The 21,273-nt window shown below is 41.6% G+C and overlaps 1 protein-coding gene and 1 long non-coding RNA gene across 3 annotated transcripts in view; one reads left to right on the top strand and one right to left on the bottom strand.

Annotated features, from left to right (window-relative positions):
* Positions 1-21,273, bottom strand: part of Clnk (cytokine dependent hematopoietic cell linker) — a 229,445-nt gene that overhangs the window by 191,205 nt on the left and 16,967 nt on the right. The gene's annotated exons all lie outside the window — the stretch shown is intronic.
* On the top strand, positions 201-9,902 carry LOC125387549 (uncharacterized). Its single transcript, XR_007227898.3, has 2 exons — positions 201-583; positions 8,064-9,902. It is a non-coding gene; the product is annotated as an uncharacterized LOC125387549 (long non-coding RNA).

Below are 21,273 nucleotides of genomic sequence, written 5' to 3'. Positions count from 1 at the left end.
GGGTTCTGGAAGAGACTGCCAGGTGGCCAGGGCAGCTGGACACCAGCATTTCACACCACCATTTCCTGGGCAGGTGTCTGGAATGATGCTGCAGCTGGGTTTGACACTCCAGCTGGGTGAGTCAGCAGCCCTAACTGAATTACTATTTATAAAGCATCCAAAATAGTTGCTGGAACTTAGAAGCACTTGTTAAATAAGTAAACAAATGAGCCCCATCTGGATGGCAGTTGAGTGGTATTTTCTCACTTGACATGGCAGTCAGTGGGCAGAAGAGTGGAGAATCAAGCCCAGAGGGCCAGTGCCCAGGAAGTCGGTGAGAAAGGACTGTCTGGTGGGATGGAGGGGCTTTGCAGAGCCCATGCAGCCAAGGGAGAATTTCTTCAAGGAGATGGGCATCGACCGTCATTCAACAGGGCAGAGTGGAACCTGAGGGTGAGAGATGCTGAGTCACCTTTGGATCCAGACCAAGGTGAAAGCTGTCGAATGCCTGGCAGGAACAGTAGTGAGAATAGCCGAATGTCTGCCTTTCAGACATCGTAGATCCGACTTTAAACCTGTCCTGGGAAAGAGTTTACTGGAGGAGGTAAGCCACGTGCCAGAAATGAACTATTGTCTTGGTCCATTGAGTGGCGCAGTGTACTAGTTACTTGTCTTATTGCCCTGACAAAATGACTGGCAGAAACAATTTAGAGAAGGAGACTTTTCTTTGACTCGTGGTCTGAGGGGCAGCCCATCATGGAAGAGGAGTCCCGGCTGCAGCAGTGTGAGGTGGGCGGTCGTATCCCGTTCACAGTTGGGAAGCATGGAGAGTTGGAGGCTGGTGTCTTTCAACTTTCAAATTCCTGCTTTTTCCTTTTCACTCAAGTACTAAACATGGCCCGTGGCATGGTGTTGGTGTTGCTACTTTTCGGTTGTTTTCCCACTTGAGTTTTAACCAGTTTAGAAAGTCTCTCACAGAAGTGTTGAGATGTTCGTCTCCTGGGTGACGATGTGTTGATAATCAGTACTAACCACCACAGTCGGTAACTGTTTATTGAGCAGCTAATAAATGGTCAGTGGTGGCACTGGTAGGGGACAGGGACGAACTGTATGGTTATTTTGTAGTAGGGACACTCATTCGGGTGCTGCATCAGTGTCCGAGCAGGATTTGCCTGCCTTGCGTCTTCATGCTTCTCACCCAGAGGCTGTGTTTGCTGTGACTCTGTTCTCTGGTATAACATCGAGATGGGCAGAGAGGAGTCTGGGAGCTCCTTTACGGCAGGGCCCTGTGGGTCTATGCTGCTCAACCCTAAGCATGTGGCGTAGAAACACAGACAAGTCATCACATTTCAGGAAGTGCACATTTTGGGTACATGTTCTTTGAGAGTGTGCAACAGGGTGCGGTCTCTGGGGTCTTACAGAAAATAGGGTGGCCAGGGGAGAATAGTAAGAGATGAGCAGATGGGAGGAGACTTAAGAAAGAGAAGGAGGGGCTAGAGAACAGAGGCAGGAGAAAATTCTAGACTGTGAGAAGAGGGGAGATGAGAGGTCTGAAGAGGGAAAGGGAAGGGGAAGGAAGAAAAGAAGGAAGGAGGGAGGGAGGGAGGGAGGGAGGGAGGGAAGGAGAGAAGGAAGGAAAGAAGAAGAGAATGAAGGAGGGAAGAAAAGATGGAAGTTAGAGATCTCCCCATCCTAGTGAACAGTGCTAGCTTTGTTCCATTTTTTTTTCCTCACATCAAATTCTGGTTTCCTTTAGACTCTCTAAAATGCCATTTCAGGAAGTCATGTTTTCTGTTTTGTAAAATGACTCATGTGGAAAAGCTCTTTTGTTGTCATTGGCATTAAAAATAATTCAGAATAAAATAACTTGGAACCACTTTTATTTTCATTCTTGTTTTTTATATGAAATGATGGAATTCCAAGTTTAATTTTTCTTATGCTGCTTTAGAAATGAATGTTGTCTTGCTGACGGATGCCAGCTGCCAACCCCAAGCCCCTGGGAATGGTGCTGCCTTCAGGCCCTCCCTCCAATGATGAGCCATATGCTGGAGGAGGCCCATGTGTGTCCCTCCAGACTGGGAAGGGTGGAGCTGCGGGGACAGACAGCATAATAGTTTTAGAACATGACACCTGTGCCTGGGGCAACTAGTCCTCACAGAGTTTGCACATCAGCAGGGTGGAGCCTTCCATGTCCCTGAATGTCCTAATGGGCTGCCTTTTGCATGTAGAGTCGGAAGAGAGTCAACTACCCCATGACATATCTCTGAACTTAGAGAAATAAACAGCAACCATAGACAGTGTCTAGTAAGCTATTCAATACTCAGTGAGTTTCCAGGTTACAAAAGACAAAATTGACCCACTCCTCACTTGCTTTATCTCTTCCTGTCTTAAAGCTCACACTTAAATAGGTCCTTTTGGTTTTGAGAACCCCTGAGTCCATGGAGGATGGAGGGAATTGGTAAACACTTCTAGAGGAATTGGGGTTGGACGCTTCTTGTGGGTGTTCTGTAGTAGTGTTCCCAGGGGCAAGACGGAAGCAGCAGAGCCCTAACTATAGATTCTGATCACTGTTAGGCTTGGCTCTTAGACACGAGTCCATGGGGAATGGGAAGCTTATGCGGGGGAGCTGAGCTCTGGTGTGCATGAGGCTTAGGAGGACAATAGTTACTTTGGGTGTGTCAAGGACCAGGAGTCTTAGTGGGGTCAGTGTGTCACTGCAGCGCCCATGTGCAGAGAGCTGGGGAGGTTCAGTCCAATATAAGGAGGGATAGAAGGCAGCTGCCTGCATGGGACCAAGGAGGCGGGGCAGACTCTGGAATAGGTGTCAGGAAAGGGACGGAAGACAGTATGAAGAGTGTGTTTGGAACTCCGTGATAACATTTACATAAAATCATATGTAAACCATTCCTGAGGATCTTCCGGTAATGTGCGGAAGGACGGGAGCTGTAGGGTGGTGGATGATGAATTCCTTCTGTAGTAAGTGGACCAAGTGAACAGAGTACAGAGTATGCTGTGGGAACGCCTTCCTTGCTCCTTCTCAGACGGAGGGATGTTGGGAGACACTAGTCACTTAGGCACTATATTATTTTCTATTCACTGCAATAAGAAATTGCCAAAGATTTAGTGACAAACAGTTCTTAAGAAAATATTACTGTTCTGAATCAGAAACCTGAAACGGTTCCTGCTAGGCTAAAGCCAGATGTAGGCTGGGCTGTGCTCCCTTGCTCATGGGAACAATAGATTTTATTTCCCTCTCAGACATCTACAGACTGCTTTCTGCCAAGGTTCTTGGTTTCTTCATCTTCAAATATAGCAGTAGAAAATTTATTTATATATTGATAGAGAAGACATTATTGTGTTGTGCAAGCTGGCCTAGAGCTCACTCTATAATTCAGGCTGGTCTTGAACTTGCTACAATCCCTCTGCTTTAATCTTTTGAATGTTGGGATTAGAGGTGTGAACTTTCATCTGGTCAGAATCTACAATCTTTTTGCCCTCCCTATTTTACATGTAATGACTCTTGTGATTGCACTTGATCCTCTCAGAAAACCCAGAGTAATTTTTCTACTTTATAGCCAGCTTTTTAGCACCTTTAAATCTATTTGTCTCCCATCTTTTATAGGAGTAACAGAGGCTTCCTGTCTTAGGGTCAGATCTTCTTTTGTCTTTTTCTTATAAGAATATTTATAGGCTTGAGGAGCTAGTATGTAAGCATATATACTTTAAGAGACTGTTATCCTGCCTTTCATTTTCCCATTGTGCAAAATAAAACATACTGTTTGAACTGAGGGAGGGCCACATGAATGTGCAAGTATGAGAGTAGGTGTGGGGTCTGAAGTCAGTGTTATTGCTCATGAACTGTGTAATCCTGTAAGTACAAAGCACATGTGATAGTATCTAGAAGTGAGAACATTAAATTAGCTATTTGCCTTATTTTCCAGTGCAGCTCTTATGAAAGCTTCTGGAGGCAAAAGTTGCATTTGTCTTTCCAGCTGTCACGAGCTGATGCTCTGGAAGGTTGAGTGTCCGTGGCTCCCTTAGATCTCAGCACTGAGTGCTGTCCCCTGCACGGGCTCCCCCTGATGTGCCACTCCTTGTCCAACGGAACCACTCAGTGTTCTCTGGAAGCCCAGGCCTTTGCACACACCCTTCTATCACCAAGTACATGAGGTTGGTGTGATGTCTCTCCCCCGTCTCATGGGTGAGGATACAGTTTCAGGAAGCTTAGGTCATCTTTTAATTTTCCAGATAATTTCAAGTTTGTGTTCATCAGTTTGTGAAACTCCTATTTTTGGGTCCCGGGAAGATGGATAGCAAACATGACTGTATTTTTCCCACCTCTCTGTATCCACGCCGTTAAAATGGGATTTCACACATTTTCCTATTAAATAATGAATTCTTCCCCCACTCTTTGAATCTGGACTGCCTTGTGTCCTGGTTTGGCCAGAAAATGTTGCCAAAGTGATGCTATTACCAGTTTCAATTCCAGACCTGAAGAGGCCTCACAGACCTGCCAGGTACCTCAGCGAGTAAACAACATCAGGCTACAGGGGAATGAAAGACACAGGGCCAGGGAGCTCTGTCACCCCATATGCCAACCGCAGGCGAGTGAGGCCATTCCAGACCAGCTATCGGCAGTCCAGTTACATCGGAAATCTAGACATCCAACCAGTCAGTTCGGGACCAAACCACAAGAACTACCATCCAGACCTCAAATCCCTAAGGCTAGGAAATGGTTATCATCTCAAGTCTCTGGCTGAGGGCTGTTTGTTATGGAGGATTGTCGATAGCCCATATGATGATTCATTATCCAGACTGAAAGACTTCTGAAGCAAGGCTATATTAGTCAGGTCTCACTGGCTGGGGTTGTAGCTAAGTGAAAGACTGCTCACTCAGCGAGAACAAAGCTCAGAGTTAAGTTCCCAGGACCACAAGAAATAAAATAACAACAATGGTACAAACACCACCAACAATAATAATTAATAGTCTAAGGTAATCTGCAAAAGGGCACTACCACAGGCACTTTCCCTGGGGGTCCTGATGCCAGCCCTGGGCTCAGGGTGCCGACACAGCTCTGAGTGGAGGAGTGAGACGTGGTCAGTCTGTGTGTTGTGTGTAGAAATCTGCTGCGTGGCTGGGATGGACAAGGATTATGGCAGGCAGATAGAGCTGGGAGACCAGCTGGCTCCCGAGAGGAAGGAGAAGATAAGGCGCATCATAACTGAAACGAGAGGGGGATGAGGCCAGTGATCTAAAGAAGCTTGAGCACCTTTGGGGCTCATATTTGCAAGCACGTATCCCACCACTGTCCTCTCTGCTCATGAGAGCCAGGGCCTCGCTGCATGGAGTGCGACAGACCTAACATTAAAGTATCAGTGGATTTAATCCTCACAACATCTTCTGGGCCTTCTTCACATCTGAGGAGACTGTGGTTTTGGAGGCGAGGGTTCTGGAGGAAAAAGCATGGTGCTCATGATGGAACTTGGCCACTTCAGCAACCAAGACAGGACTTTCCTTCTTCCCTAACTGCCCTGTGCCTCACGGATACTTAAGGAACTAGTTTACTATCACCAGAACTACTTCCATAGATGTATTAATTATGATGTCCCTTGACATTTGCTCCTTAAGATAGGGTTCTGTCTTATCAACTTCTTACATGTTCTTGGGTCCACTTCACATATTACCTGCTTTGGAAAAGCCCAGTGAAAAATTCACTAAGAGAACAATTTAGAACTGAAAGGTAGGAGAGACTATTTGATGTCTTAAATCTGATGCTCACTGCTATTTGAATGAGTTCTTTTAGGACTAAGGTCGTGACCTTGTGTAAAAAATAAGTAATATTCATAGCCAAAGGGCCTAAATTAGTTTCATGAGTGACTCCACTCTTAGAATTAGAATTGCCCCTCAGAAAAGAGGGAAACCTGTAGATCAATACAGATTCGGAATCCTGGGCCACAAACTTTTCTCTCTGCCAAAATGGAGTTGATAATCAAACCCAAGTCTGAGACTTTGGACTAGTATCGTTGCTCTTTCTTGCATATCCTCTCTGATGTTATGGGTCCCAGGAGCATAACTCATAACTCTTCCCTCTGTGCAGTGCGGGGTGTGGTAGCTAACAGGAGCCCCAGAACAATCCATCTCTCTTAGCAAAAACACATGCTATCTCACTTGAGTCTTTAATCTCGTGGACGACCTTCCAACTAATGCTACTGAGTCATGGAACATTCTCTTCCAAGAAATAACTGCCAAGTAATTTTGAAATATTAAAAAATACCATATATGAGTCCATAAAACAAAGTGTCTCTGAGAATTCTGGCACCAAGCATCTTGGGAAAGCATACGGCTCATACTTTCTTCACTAAGTGTTTTTGTTTTTAGAGATAAGTTTTGTTCCACCTTTAAAAGAAATGAGGGATATTTTATTCTCCCCTGCTTTTTGCAAAATTCCTGGTACAGAAACTGTCTCTTTCCTAAGACACTGAGTGGTGGTTGGGGCAGCGAGGCAGAACAGTCCATTTCTTGTCTTCCAGCTCTTTCACTGAGAACTGGGGCACTTGACTTTATCAAACTTTCTGGGATCTAGATCATCCTCTTCACAAAGGGAAGAAATTGAAACGGATGCTTTCTAAGGTCCCTTTAATGCCAACATTCTTCTGAAGTATTTACAAGGAACATTCCTGAACTAGTCCTGTGATCTCTAAGGTGAAAAGAAGGTTTGAAGTGGGAAGCGATTTTAGCATTGCTCTTGAGGATTCTGGGAGAGATTCATTTGCATATTTAACAGGATGTGAATATAGAACTACTTGCCAAGGCTTTAGGAGACAATGAATATCACATTTCAAAGGAGGTGCTAGATAGACCATACCAAGAAGTTCAAAGAAGATGATCAAAAGCTGGTTAGATGTCTCACCCACACGTGAGCTATCAAAAGGACCAGTGGAGAGCAGAGAGAAATTTTGAATATGTATTCTTTGGAAAATATAGTGTTGAACTGTGAGACCCTTTCACTCACAAAGACTTAGGCGAGAAGGTGTCTGCTTCTCCTCCCTAGTCTAGTGATGATTGAGAGTCTATAGCAGGGCCACCCAGAGGAATTTATGATGTTCTCTGTAGTGAGAAGCAGGTCAGTGACTGGGTGGTGGTGGGGGCCTCTTTTTCTGGAATCTGAATCTTCTTTGACTAATTAAAGAGTAAAGGACAAGGTGACCAAGCAGAAAATGGATGAAACAGAGGGGAGTTGGGACTGGGTGGGAGTTTCTTGTACTTCTAGAGTTTCTCTGGTCAAGGATGTGTGAGGAGGAATTTTTGTTTGTTTCTTTTTCTTTTTGGTCCAAGCAAGTTCTAAAGAGAAGCTGTAGTGGAATAATCTTAGCTCTGTTCCAAGATGGCACCAAGAGGGTAAGGATTCAGGAAAGGAGAGGGGGAGGAAAGGCCTCAAACAAGAGGAGGATGTGGAGTTGGAAGACTGAGGGCATCACCTACATCAGAGCAGTAGAGAAATGCCTTAGATAATGGGGCCAGGTTCAGTGGGTCTCTGAAGATTAGCTTCTTTTAGGTACTTTATGGGTCTTCTTATAACTGTATCCAAGGGAATCCTTCTCCCAAGAATGCCCCCGGTAAGACTCTAGAATAGAGTTGTGTGTCAGATGTCTATCAAAAGCAGAATCACAGCCCCTTCACAAAGAATTTTTCAGCCATGGTGTTATCAAAGAAAGACCCAATAAAACATCTAGCTTCACCAAATCATGGTTTTTAGTTTCCTATTAGTGTAGTAGGTAACTGCTTTGTGGGTAATGCTAAAAGCCACTGGAATTACTTTTCAAGACTCAAAGGTTGCTTTAGATGAAAACAGTAACTCCCCATTTAGGCCGAGGACATCTGGGGTGACTAGCACAGATGAGAAAGTTTAGTATCCCTGTCTTCATATCATGTTAATTTCCTCTGCTGCCTTAACAGCTAAGTCATAATTTTTCTCACCGCTGCATGTAGACATGGTAACCATTTGAGATATGCTCTCTCTGGAACAATTATACAGAGTTATGTTGACCTAGACTTACCCCGTCTCTCTTTCTCTTTTTCCCCAGTGCATCTGGAGGCATCTAGTCATCAACTCAGAGACACCAGATCATGAGAGGAATGAGAAAATACCCTTAACCTCTCTATGTACTGCCAGAAAGCACAAGAGTGTTCTCCCCTTCGTCAGCCTCCAGCTCTCCCTCATTACTAATCCCTGTATCTGCAACTCTTCAACCTGTTTGCAATGATTCTTCTTTATTTTATGTTCACTGAATCAAGCCCTTCTTTCAACACTCATGTCTTAGATGCTGACTTTTCCATGGGATGAACTTTTTTGTCTGGTTATTAATGCAACTGAGGAGCCAAGTCACCAACTCACACAGAGTCTACTTTGTTCATCTCACTTTTCTCACTGATGGGACAAAATGCCTGACAAATGCAATTTAAAGAAGAAAGCGTTTCTTTTTAAATTTTTTTATTTAAAAGTTTGTTTTTTCATTTTATATGCCAACCACAGTTCTCCCTCCCTCCCCTCCTTCTCCTGCCCCCCTTTTACCCCTCTCCACTCCCCCATACACTCCTCAGAAAGGGTAAGGCCTCCCATGGGATATCACCAATGTCTGGCATATCGAGTTAGGATCAAGCCCCTCCCCACTGGATTGAGGCTGAGCAAGGTATTCCTCCTTAGGAAATAGGCTCCTAAAAAGCCAGTTCATGCACTAGGGATAAATTGTGGTCCAACTGCCAGTGGGTCTACAGACTTCCCAAGCCACACAACTGTAATCCACCTTCAGAGGGCCTAATTCTGTCAGAGTCAGTGAGCTCCCACTAGCTCAGGTCTTAGGGAAACTCCCAAGAATCCACAAGGATAACCCCAGCTAGCAATCGTGGAGAGGGTGCCTGACCTGGCCTTCTCCTGTAATCAGATCGATGACCACCCTAATTGTCACCATAGTCCCTTCATGCAGTAACTGATGGAAGCAGATGCAGAGATCCACAGCTAAGCACTGGGCCAAGTTCCCGGAGTCCAGTTGAAGAGAGGGAGGGGAGATTATATGAGCAAAGGGGTCAAGATAATGACGGGGAAACCCACAAAAGGGCTTCTTATTGGCTCACATTACAAAGGTAGAGTCCATTGCGGTGGGAAAGCCCTGGTGGCACGAACTTGCGGAAGCTGACCACACTGTGTCCTCAGTGGAGAAGCAGAGAGATGAACGCTAGTGTTCAGTTGACGTTTTCCTGTTTACTAAGGACCCGAGTCAAAAGAATAGTGTCACTCAGAGTTAGGATGGTTCTTCCCACCTCAATGAGCAACTCTCTGACAAATTTGCCCAAAGGGCTGTCACCTAGATGATTCTAGATCTTGTCAAGTTGATACGATTAACCCACAGTTAAATGAAAGCTTGCTGATTGATCTCCTTTCTTTCATTCTGCTTGTGCTGCCAATGTAGAGAATCCCAGACACTCTGTGGGGCAGGGGAGTGAAAAAGCTCTCAGAGAGGAAAGAACCAACCAGTTGAGTCTTTTCCTGACTCTGTACCATACACTTTCTACCCAATTGGGGTGGGACGCCTAGGACTTGAAGTCAATATCAGAATTTCATTTTAAACATTGTTATGTATACTTAAAGCAAAATGTCTGTGCTACTGAGTAATTGTGTGAAATGTTTTGTTACTGAAAAGAGTTAAGTCAGAAAGAAAACTAGTTCCCAGGATGAGGTTAAAGAGTGTGTGTGGAAGGGGGGAGAGAGGATTTGGTTTGTGGTTATATCTAGAATTTTCTGTTCTGCAAACTTCTTCAAAAAGAAATTTGCTGACTGTAGTAAGGAGCCGCTTATTCCTCCCGGCTCCCAGAACCAAAATAATCACACAAAAACTGTATTAATTAAATCACTGCTTGACCCATTAGCTCTAGCTTCTTATTGGCTAACTCTTACATCTTAATTTAACCCTTCTCCTTTAATCTGTGCATCACCATGATGTCGTGGCCTACCAGCAAAGTTTTGGCATATCTGTCTCCAGCGGCTCCATGGCGTCTCTCTGACTCTGCTCTTTTCTCCCAGCATTCAGCTTATTTTCCCCCGCCTACCTCTATTCCCTGCACAGGCCCAAAATAATTTCTTTATAAACCAATGGTATTCACAGCATACAGTGGGAAATCCCACATCACCTACCCTTTTCTGTTTAAATGAAAAGGAAACTTTTAACTTTAACATAGTAAAATTGTTTATAAAAAATCATCCATCATACAAGGATTACAGTTACAATGTTTTATCTACTTTATCTTTATCATAACTAAGGAAACTATAACTATAACTATAAATTCTTCAACTCTATCAAAGACTCCAGAAGGATATAATATTATCTAAGTAAATAGAAAGTGCATTGTAAGCACCTTCAAAAACTTTAGAATTGACAGAGACAACTTGCTGCCTGGACAGTCACCCAAAGTTCTTCTGAACCATTGTGACAGGCATCCATTTTCAGGCATATAGTATCCAGTAGTCTTTTCCATAAAGCAGGAAATCAGTCACTTTCTTTTGCATCCTGCAGAATGTCTGGAAGACTCTGTCTGTCCTTTCATGAAGCAGGAACCCCAAGGACTGTCTCACCTGTAGGCAAGTTTAGCAGTCATTTCTCTGTGGGTCCTGCGTGTCCAGTCAAGCAGTCCAGGCAAGAGCAGTTTCTTACCCAAATGGCTAACAAACTCCATGAGGAGCCTCTTCGACACCCATATTCTTCTTGAAGTAGCTTGGTGCTGCCCGGAGCAGATGTGTCTCACTGTCATGAAAAGTTCTAAGTTCTTAAAACATTTTTATGCCATATTCTGTAGTTCTCTGAAAGATTTGAAGAATACCCATCTAACTGAAATATATATCATTACTACAAGTTTGACTATTATAGATGACTATTTATTAACATGTATTTCTTTATTATACATTACATTTTTAAATGAACTACACAACCACAATACCTTAATCAAGAGCAGAAATATACATTTAAGAAGATTGACTTTAAATTTGTATTAATAAAACCAAGATCCATGCCAATGCAAATCTCTATAGCAGTTGATCACTGCCTGGATTTTCTAAACTTTCTTTCCTACAAAATTCTTTATTTTTACATACATGGTCAGTTAATGTGTTACTAAAAATCAAATGCTTTAGAATGTTTTAGGCACATGTTGTTTGACTGTTTAAACATATTTAAATGAATATAAAGAGAATTATTATTTTGACTTTTGATCCAAATAGCATTTGCTGTATAAAATCCTTCTGGTCTTTACATCATATGGTCTATAGTATTTTACTTAATGTTTATATGTTTATTTATATACATAAATTTATTTTTCATATTTTCGAGATGAGTAAAATATTTCAGAATTCAATGTAAAATGAACCCTAATTGCCAAAGTCCTGATTTCAATTTTCTGTCTTTTGACAAATGGTCAAATCAGATGTTTCAGTATCAGACTTTGTAATTGTCATCAAGGTATTTAGAGAGCACTGAAAAATGTTGATAAGAGTGGAGGGGTTATGTTTTTTATGTCTTTGGTCATATATTCTGATTTCAAGGCATTTATACATCTTAAATGTTTTCCTTGCCTCAAATCAACATCTATTCAGTTTTAGCATCAGAAATGAAGTACATGACATTTTTAAAAGAAAAAAAAATGATGTGATCGAGATAGCTTCCAGCAGAGATCAACAGATTGTTAGCACCTTTTACATGTTAGCAGGGGTGATTGTACAGAACCATGCTACTTAAGATATGGGCTGTGGAGCTGTAATGTAAGGAAGCATTGGCCATAAAAGACTATGAGTCCCTTTCTAAATCTACTGACTCAGAAGCTATTGCTGTTTAGGAATCACTGTTAGAGGCCTATGACATTTACTAATTGGCTTCTGGTGTGTGTGTTTAGATACAGACCTGTGGCTTCCACTCCTTCCTCATCATATGGAAGAAAGAGTGTCCTGGGTTCAATCTAGCCAGCATAATTTTCATAGATCTAGTGCACTCTGGATACCAGGTCATTCCAACACTCTGAAAATCCTGTTTCCAATAGAGGAATTCCCTTCCTTGTTTCTCTTCTTCCTTCCCTGCATCCCTTTCTTCATTCTTTTCATCCTTCTCCTGCTTCTTCCTCTTTTTATACTTACATTGTCAACTTAGGATACCTGGAGTATCAATAGAAAGATATGATTCTTCATATTGCTTTAGTAACCATAACATTATCAAAACCAACTAAGTCAAATCTCTTGCGGGTGCTGACTGGAGATGTCCTATGTCCTCAGTCCAAATATTCAACTCTTAATTTTCTCACATCATTCATCATACCAGGAACCACACAGCTCTGGATGAGAAAAATAACCTAGAGATGCCAACCCTAGATGGCATGAAGATGAAAGAGGCATTAGTGCTGTTGTTATGTGACTCACAAGAGATTTAAAGATCTACTACAACAAAGCTTCAATGAGATATTCAGATTGGGCTGGAGACTAAAGAAGTCTTAACAAGTAAAGTTGAAATAGCAGCAAAGAAAACTAAGATTAAATAAGAATCAAATGAAGTAAAGGTAATTAAAAACAAAACTGCCCAAGCACCCCAGGCCAGAGAGCTCCAGAACAGAAGGAAGGAGCACAGTGAAGATCCACGAACTTAGTAGCAGAAATAATTTTGTTTGAAGATCACAGAGAAAGTAGACAAAACAAAATGAAACAAAAACAATTGAACAGGATTTCAAATACTGAAAGTCCTGGAATAAACATAGGAAAAGAACCTTAAACGATGGGCATAGGGAGTGACTTTCAGACCATGACTTCAGTAAGTCAGGAATAACATCAAATTGAAAACCATTCAAATAACAAAGGAACAAAAAAAAATACCCATTAGAGTGGATGCATATCTTCCAGGAAGGGAGATGATCGTGGCTAGATGTTCATCCACCAGGCCATTAACATCCAAGTTAAATAAACACTCAAAAGAGTAAAAGTTAAAAACAGTAATTCAAAGAATAGATAAATGAAGCAAAAAGGCAGTTTCAAAAGAATAAATTAGTAGTACCAAAAGTTCATGTAAAGTTTTCTAACAACTGTGGTCAAGCTACAGTGGTACTCTAATACACTCTAGTCAGAGTAGCTGTCATTAAGAAAATTATTAATAGGAGGCTGGAGAGATGGCTCAATGGTTTAGAGCACTAATTGATCTTTCAGAGGACCCAGGTTTAGTTCCCAGCACCCACATGGAGTTACATGTCTGTAACTACAAGATCTGACACCCTCACACAGACATACAAGCAGGTACAACATCAATGTGCATAATATATATGTATATATAGCACTGGTAAGGATTTGAGAGAAACAGAAACCCTTTTACATTTATGGTGGAAATATAATTGAAATCAGCAGGCTAAAAGTTAAAGTTCTTAAAGTTAAAAAGAAAGAAAGAGAGTAGTTGGGTGTGGTGGTACACACCTTTAATCCCAATGCCTGGGAGGCAGAAGTAGACTGACCTCTGTGACTTCAAGGTGTGGTTGCACACACCTTTAATCCCAAAGAGACAGACAGATCTCTGTGAGTTCAATGTATGGTAGCACATGCCTTTAATCCCAGCACTGGGGAGGCAGAGACAGTGGGACTCTGTGAGTTCAAGGACAGCCTGGTCTACAGAATTATTCCAGGACAAAGATATACAGAGAACCTGTCTCAAAAAGTAAAAGTAAAAATAAAAGAAATAGAGGTTAAAGTAAAGCCAAATAAAGATGGAAAATAGAGAGAGAATCTTAATACTGTGTGCTATTATGCTCTCTTTGAATTGTTTGAATGCTGAGGAAGGAGCAACAGCTGCTAAAAGACTTTTGTTTATAAATGCTGCTGAACTAACCCAAGATAGGTATTTTGGAAATACCTTGGCTTCAAAACTGAAGTCAAAAGGTATGTTACTTTGGAGAAGAGATTTTGCTTTTGTTTCCACAGAAAATGAGAGGTTGTGGATTCATTCTGAGTTAAGAAAAATCAGGTTCGATAAAGGAAGACCACCTGAGAAATCTCCGATAGGAACAGATGGCCCAGATGACAGAGTTCTTCATCCAGAACAGGTTCAAGACTGCTGCCGGAGATGATCAAGACTCACAGGATACTCCAGTCAGGACTTGATTATAACTCTAAATTTTCTTTAGGTCCCCATAAGATCATCAGCGCCCCCAACCAGCAGGAAGTAGCCTGAAATACTACACCCACACCCATATTCCCAACAAATGGACTATGGGTATTTTCCTTTTTTTTTTTTTTTTTTTAAGAGAGGGAAATGGTGCGGGAGAATTGTCTGTATTCTGTCAATCATGTATTTTAATAAATCACTGATTGGCCAGGCAGGAAGTATAGGCGGGTCAACCAGACAGGAAGTAGAGGTGATGCAACGAGAACAGGAGAATTCTGGGAAACAGGAAGCTTCCTCCAACAATCCTGTGCAGACCACCGAAGAGGCAGCATGTGAGCTGTCACACTGAGAAACGTACTGAGCCATGTGGCTAGCGTAGATAAGGATAATGGGGTAATATGTGTTATATAAGAGCTAATAAGTAGCCAGAGCTAAGGGCCAATCAGTTTATAATCTTAAAAAAAATAAATAATTGAAATCAATATAGAGTTTCTTCAAAAACTAGGAAAGGCAATATAGCATGATCCAGCAATACCAAAAGGAATTACATATAGCTGAAGTTCCTACACAGATATGTTATGACACACTATGAACAATAACTGAGGCAAGGAATCAATCTGGGTGGTTGTCATCAGATAAACTGGAAAGGAAATAGCATGCATGCATGAACACACACACACACACACACACACACACACACACACACACACAGAGTCATGTCATTTCTAGGAACATGGATGGAACTGGGGATCATCATGTAAAATAAGCCAAATTCCAAAAGGCCTTTGTTCTATTTCCTCTCAGTTGTGGAACTGAAGTGGTAGGGACCAGGAAGGAGACCCAGAGAGAAGGGGGGACAAGTGTAGGGAGTGAAGTTGAATGCCATCAAAGCACCGTATACTAGGGCATGAGATTGTCATGACAAAGTCATATTTTGTATTATTAATATAGCTAATAAAAAGAATGAGACTTAACAATTTAAAAGAGCATCAGAATGTAAGAATTACTGTAGAAAACCTAAGCAAGTGAAAGGAAGAAAGAAAACTGTGCAAATGACTATTGGCTATAATGAGAGGGAAACAGCCCTTGGCTCCAGGGGAACAAGAGCCCATTGCATGCAGTGTTGATGTAGATGGGGTAACCTTGGCAATGCAACTTTCTCTTCAAAAGGACAAGGCACGATGTTTGTCCACCATGAAATAATCTGGCCACATCTATAAGCATGGAGGAACTCAGATTTGTTGAACTGTTATTTTAAAACACAAGTCTCTAGGTGCAGATGGTTTCACTTGCAAACTCCATCAAGCTGTAAAATATTAACACTAAATCTACACAATCTGTTCCAGGAAACAGAAACGGAAGGAAAGCTCTGCAGTCCACTTTATGATGCAAGGACTTCCCTGGTGCCCAAAACAGCATGAAAAACCACTAAAAGCAAATAAATAAATAAATAAAAAAAACAAAATGAAAAACAAAAGACGAAACAAAATCAAAAACCCAGAAAAACAAAAAACAAAATGGGGAAAGCCTTTGGGAATACACGTGCAATTTTTTAAACTTTGTGTGTGTGTGTGTGTGTGTGTGTGTGGGTGTGTGTGTGTGTGGGTGTGTGTGATGTGTGAGAGTTCTGGCATGCATGAGGCTCAGCACATGTGTGTCAGTGAGAGGGAAACCTCAGGTGTAGTCCTTACCTTGTACTTTGTTTAAGAGAGTGTCTCTTGTATTTTGCTCTGTCACCTGCGAGTTTCCAGGGGTTCTGTCATCTCCACCTCCTATCCCACTGTAGAAGCACTGCATTTACAGATACTAACTTCCATGTTTGGCTGTATGAACTCTGATCATCAGACCTGCACTGCCAGAGAGTTACCAGCTGAGATCACCCTGCAGCACACATGCAGAAATTCATATCACAACCGTCTCAAAACACTCCAGCAATATATAAAAATAACTTTTATTCCCACGTTCTACTAGGATTTATTGCAGGGATGCAAGGCGGTTCAACAGAAACTTAGTCTATGTACTGAACCCCAGTAGCACGCTGAAAAAGAAAGATCATGTGATGAAATCAATTTATATAGACTGCACATTTGACAAAGTTCAACACGTACTTATGATAAAAACTTCTTGAATAGTGGAAGCAGGAAGGATCTTTCTCAACACACAAACAAAATCTAACAGCTATTGCGATTCTTGATTATGAAAGCTTTCATGCCCTCCCCTCGGATCAAAAACAAAGAGAGGCATGGAGAAATCAAGCTGGTCCTCCACTAGAAGTGTCACCCCTACCGACTAACATTCATGGTGCTAGCTGATACTTTACACACGACTAGAGGAGAAGGGTAGTGATCAATGTCATCTAACTACAAACTCTTCAACATGCAACAGTAACTTGCCTATAAAATATACTGGTGAAATTGTGGCACAAATGTTTTGAGACTAACTAACCACCCTTTGACTGGATGAGATGAGATGACTCACTCTATGGGATAGAACCCATACACGACACTGCTAAAATGGCCAAGAACCTGAGATTAGTTAGACCATAGGCCTAGGGGAAAAGTTACTACTTTTGTTCTGCTAAGGGACTATAGCAACAGAATGACTCCTAATGACACATCACTATACCTATACATTAGCAGAACATTGATCAGTCCTTCAGAGAAGCATCTTTATTGTTGTAGATGGAAAATAACACAGAAACCCACAACTGGAAAGTGTGTGTGTGTGTGTGTGTGTGTGTGTGAGAGAGAGAGAGACAGAGACAGAGAGAGACAGAGAGAGACATCAGCAGATGCAAAGACAGAAAACAAGAGTAAAGTTGTTTGATGGGAGGTAGGAATGATCTGAGCGGAGTCACGGGAGAGTAAAGAATATGATCAAAATTTATTGTATGAAAAATATTTATGAAACAAAAATAAGAAAGAAGAAAGTGAGAGTATCTGAGCCTACCCATGCTATTAAACACAGTGTTGGAAGTTCTAGCCAATTTAATGAGGCAGCAAATGAAAATAAAGTCACACAGAGAAGGGAGAAATAAAATTATCTGTACATATGCATATATAACTTTTAATAAAGCAATTTAAGCAAATTACAGAACATCTTCTCAGAACAAGTTTGCCAAGGTCTGATCATAGAAGATATACATTAAAAATTCCATTATATGCATTAGCACTGAACATGTTGATAACAGAGCAAAAATAAAATGTAACCCAAAAGTATTATAAAACAAAAAGACACATTTTTTCTGTATATCTAAGAAAACATGCATAGGACTTATATAAGCATCAAAGAAGAATTAAGTAAATGGGTAGACAAGCTGTTCATAGAGGAGATGAGTCAGCATATTCAAGAACTCAAGGTACTGTAATCTCATGTACAGGTCTAACAGCATTATTATCGTTAAAATAAATGGGGATACAAGCTGCTCACGGATGAGCTGACTCAAACTATTCAAGAACTTGGTGCTCTCTAATCTCACATATAGGTTTAATAGTATCCTACTAAAATTTGAAGGTATAGATATACCTGTGCATGGAAAGGCAAACAAAACTGTAATATAGTGATTTTAGAAAGAAAAAGAGTAAAATGTAGGAATCAGATTTCTTAACCATAAGACAGTAAGACAGTAGTTGAGACTGTGTTGGGAGAAGGATAGATACCTAGACTCATGGGACAAAACCAAGTACTGGAACAGAGAAACAGGTGCACATAGACCTGCTCCTCTGTTTTGGTCACAGAGATGAGGCAAAAGAATCCTAGATAGAAACATTGAACTTTTACCAAATTCCCCCATTTTATGAAAAATTTTAACTGAAATAGATTTTATTCTTAGATTAAAAACTCATTAAACTAAAACTTTTTTTTAGAAAAAAAGTTGAACAAATCTTTTAGATAAAAGGTTATGATAAGAATTTATAAATGTGACACCCAGCCCCTCCCCTCTGGAGACACAAGATCTCCCCAGAGCTGCTCCCTTGCACGCTGGGCCTGGACTGTGGGCTCAGTCCAGCAGGGGCAGCTCCGGTGCTTTGAGAGCCTGCCTGAGGACAGGCAAGCCCTGTCTCAGCTCAATCACATTCCTGGCCAGCAAGAGAGAGTGAACTTCTAGCAGACTTCCACTGGAGGAGGGGTGAGTTTTCTCCTGGCCAGAGGGCTTCTGCTAGGAGGAATTCAGCCTTTCCCCGCCCCCCTCGACAATCTGGTCACCAGGCAGAGGCGACTCCTCCCTGTGGAGCTCTCCTGCATCCCGTCCCAGCCTTTATCCAGGTACACCTTCCTCTCTTCCTCCCCTCCCCTCTGGAGACACAAGATCTCCCCAGAGCTGCTCCCTTGCTCGCTGGGCCTGGACTGTGGGCTCAGTCCAGCAGGGGCAGTTCCGGTGCTTTGAGAGCCTGCCTGAAGACAGGCAAGCCCTGTCTCAGCTCAATCACATTCCTGGCCAGCAAGAGAGAGTGAACTTCTAGCAGACTTCCATTGGAGGAGGGGTGAGTTTTCTCCTGGCCAGAGGGCTTCTGCTAGGAGGAATGCAGTCTTTCCCTGTCCCCCTCGACAATCTGGTCACCAGGCAGAGGCGACTCCTCCCTGTGGAGCTCTCCTGCATCCCGTCCCAGCCTTTATCCAGGTACACCTTCCTCTCTTTCCCCCTTCCCACTGGGGCCACAAGATCTCCCCAGAGCAACTCCCTTGCTCACTGGGCCTGGGTTGTGAGTGCAACCCGGTAGTAGGGAGTGCCTGTGTTTCAATAGATTGCCTGAGGAAAGGTAGGCCTTCTGTCAGTGAATTCCCTGCCCAACAAGGGAACCTGACCTGGTACTAGAAGATCCAGTAGAGAGCATTTGAAGGAAGAGATGGGCAGACGCCAAGGCAAGAACTCCTCCAACAATCTAAAAAAACAACATGAAAACACCAGAACCCAATGACCCTACAATAGAAGGACTTGAACCTCTTAATTCAGAAGAAGCGGGAAAAAATGCCATTATGAAAGCAATAGAGTCCCTTAAACAGGATATGAATAACTCCCTTAAAGAACTGGATGAGAAGTATAACAAAAAGATTGAAGAAATGAGTAAAGAAATGGATGAAAAATATAAAAAAAAAACATCGAAGAAATGAGTAAATCCATGAATGATATACTGGGAAACCAAGAAAAAACAATCAAACAGGTAATGGAAACAGTTCAAGAATTGAAAACTGAAATGGAGGCAGTGAGGAAAACACAACACGAGGGCCGGCTGGATATGGAAAATCTAGGTAAACGAACAGAGACCACAGAATCAAGCATAACCAATAGGATACAAGAGATGGAAGAACGAATCTCAGAGTCTGAAGATACCATAGAGAAAATAAATGCTCTGATCAAAGAAAACAGCAAATTCAACAAATTCTCATCACAAAACATTCAAGAAATCTGGGACACAATAAAAAAACCAAATCTAAGAATAATAGGGATTGAAGAAGGAGAAGAACTGCAGATCAAAGGACCAGAAAATATATTCAACAAAATTATAGAAGAAAACTTTCCCAATCTAAAGAATGATATTCCTATGAAGGTTCAAGAAGCATACAGAACACTGAATAGGCTTGATCAAAAAAAAAAATCCCCTCGCCATATAATAATCAAAACACAAAACATACAGATTAAAGAAAGAATATTAAGAGCTGCAAAGGAAAAAGGGCAAGTAACTTATAAAGGTAAACCTATCAGACTTACACCGGACTTCTCTATGGAAACCATGAAAGCCAGAAGGTCCTGGATAGAGGTACTGCAGAAACTAAGAGACCATGGATGCAAGCCCAGACTAATATACCCAGCCAAGCTATCATTCACTATCAATGGAGAAAACAAAATATTCCAGGATAAGAACAAATTTAAACAATTCGCAGCCACAAACCCAGCCTTACAGAAAGTAATAGAAGGAAAATCGCAACCCAAGGAGTCCAACATTGCCAGCACTGCTTACAATAACTCAGACATCTAGCGACCCTTCATGAGCTTAACTCAAAGAAGGGACACATACAAACTCTATTAATCAAACAAACAAAAAATAATAATAACCGGAGTCAACAACCACTGGTCATTAATATCACTTAATATTAATGGACTCAATTCACCTATAAAAAGGCACAGACTAAGAGACTGGATACGAAAACAGGATCCAACATTCTGCTGTTTACAAGAAACACACCTCAACCACAAAGACAAACATTTACTCAGAGTAAAGGGTTGGGAAAAGGTTTTTCAAGCAAACGGACCTAAGAAACAAGCAGGTGTGGCCATTCTAATCTCCAACAAAATTGACTTCAAATTAAAATCAATCAGAAGAGATGGAGATGGACATTTTATACTCATAACAGGAACAATTCATCAAGAGGAAGACTCAATCCTGAATATCTACGCCCCTAATATAAAGCCTCCTACTTATGTAAAAGAAACACTTCTAGAACTCAAGGCAGTCATCAAACCACACACACTAATAGTAGGAGACTTCAACACTCCTCTCTCACCAATGGACAGGTCAATCAGACAGAAACCTAACAGAGAATTAAGAGAATTATTGGAGGTATTGAATCAAATGGACTTAACAGACATCTATAGAACATTCCACCCAAATAGGAAAGAATATACCTTCTTCTCTGCAGCTCATGGAACCTTCTCGAAAATTGACCACATACTGGGTAACAAAGCAAAATTCCACAGATACAAAAAAATATTAGTAACCACCTGTGTCTTGTCAGACCACCATGGATTAAAGTTAGAATTCAAGAACAGTGCTACCCCCAGGAAGCCAACAAATTCATGGAAGTTGAACAGTCAACTACTGAATCACCCCTGGGTCAAGGAAGAAATAAAGAAAGAAATTAAAGTCTTCCTTGAATTTAATGAAAATAAAGACACAACATACTCAAACCTATGGGACACTATGAAAGCAGTGCTAAGAGGAAAGTTCATAGCACTAAGTGCCCAATTAAAGAAAACGGAGAAAGCACACATTGGAGACTTAACAGCACACTTGAAAGCTCTCGAAAAAAAAGAAGCTGATTCACCCAGGAGGAGTAGAAGACTGGAAATAATCAAACTGAGGGCTGAAATCAACAAAATAGAAACACAGAAAACAATCCA

This window comes from Myodes glareolus, chromosome 8 (assembly GCF_982192425.1).
Source record: "Myodes glareolus chromosome 8, mMyoGla1.1, whole genome shotgun sequence".
Lineage (NCBI taxonomy): Eukaryota > Metazoa > Chordata > Mammalia > Rodentia > Cricetidae > Myodes > Myodes glareolus.
Note: the sequence above shows the minus strand (reverse complement) of the source record. Positions and strands in the feature narration are given on the sequence as shown.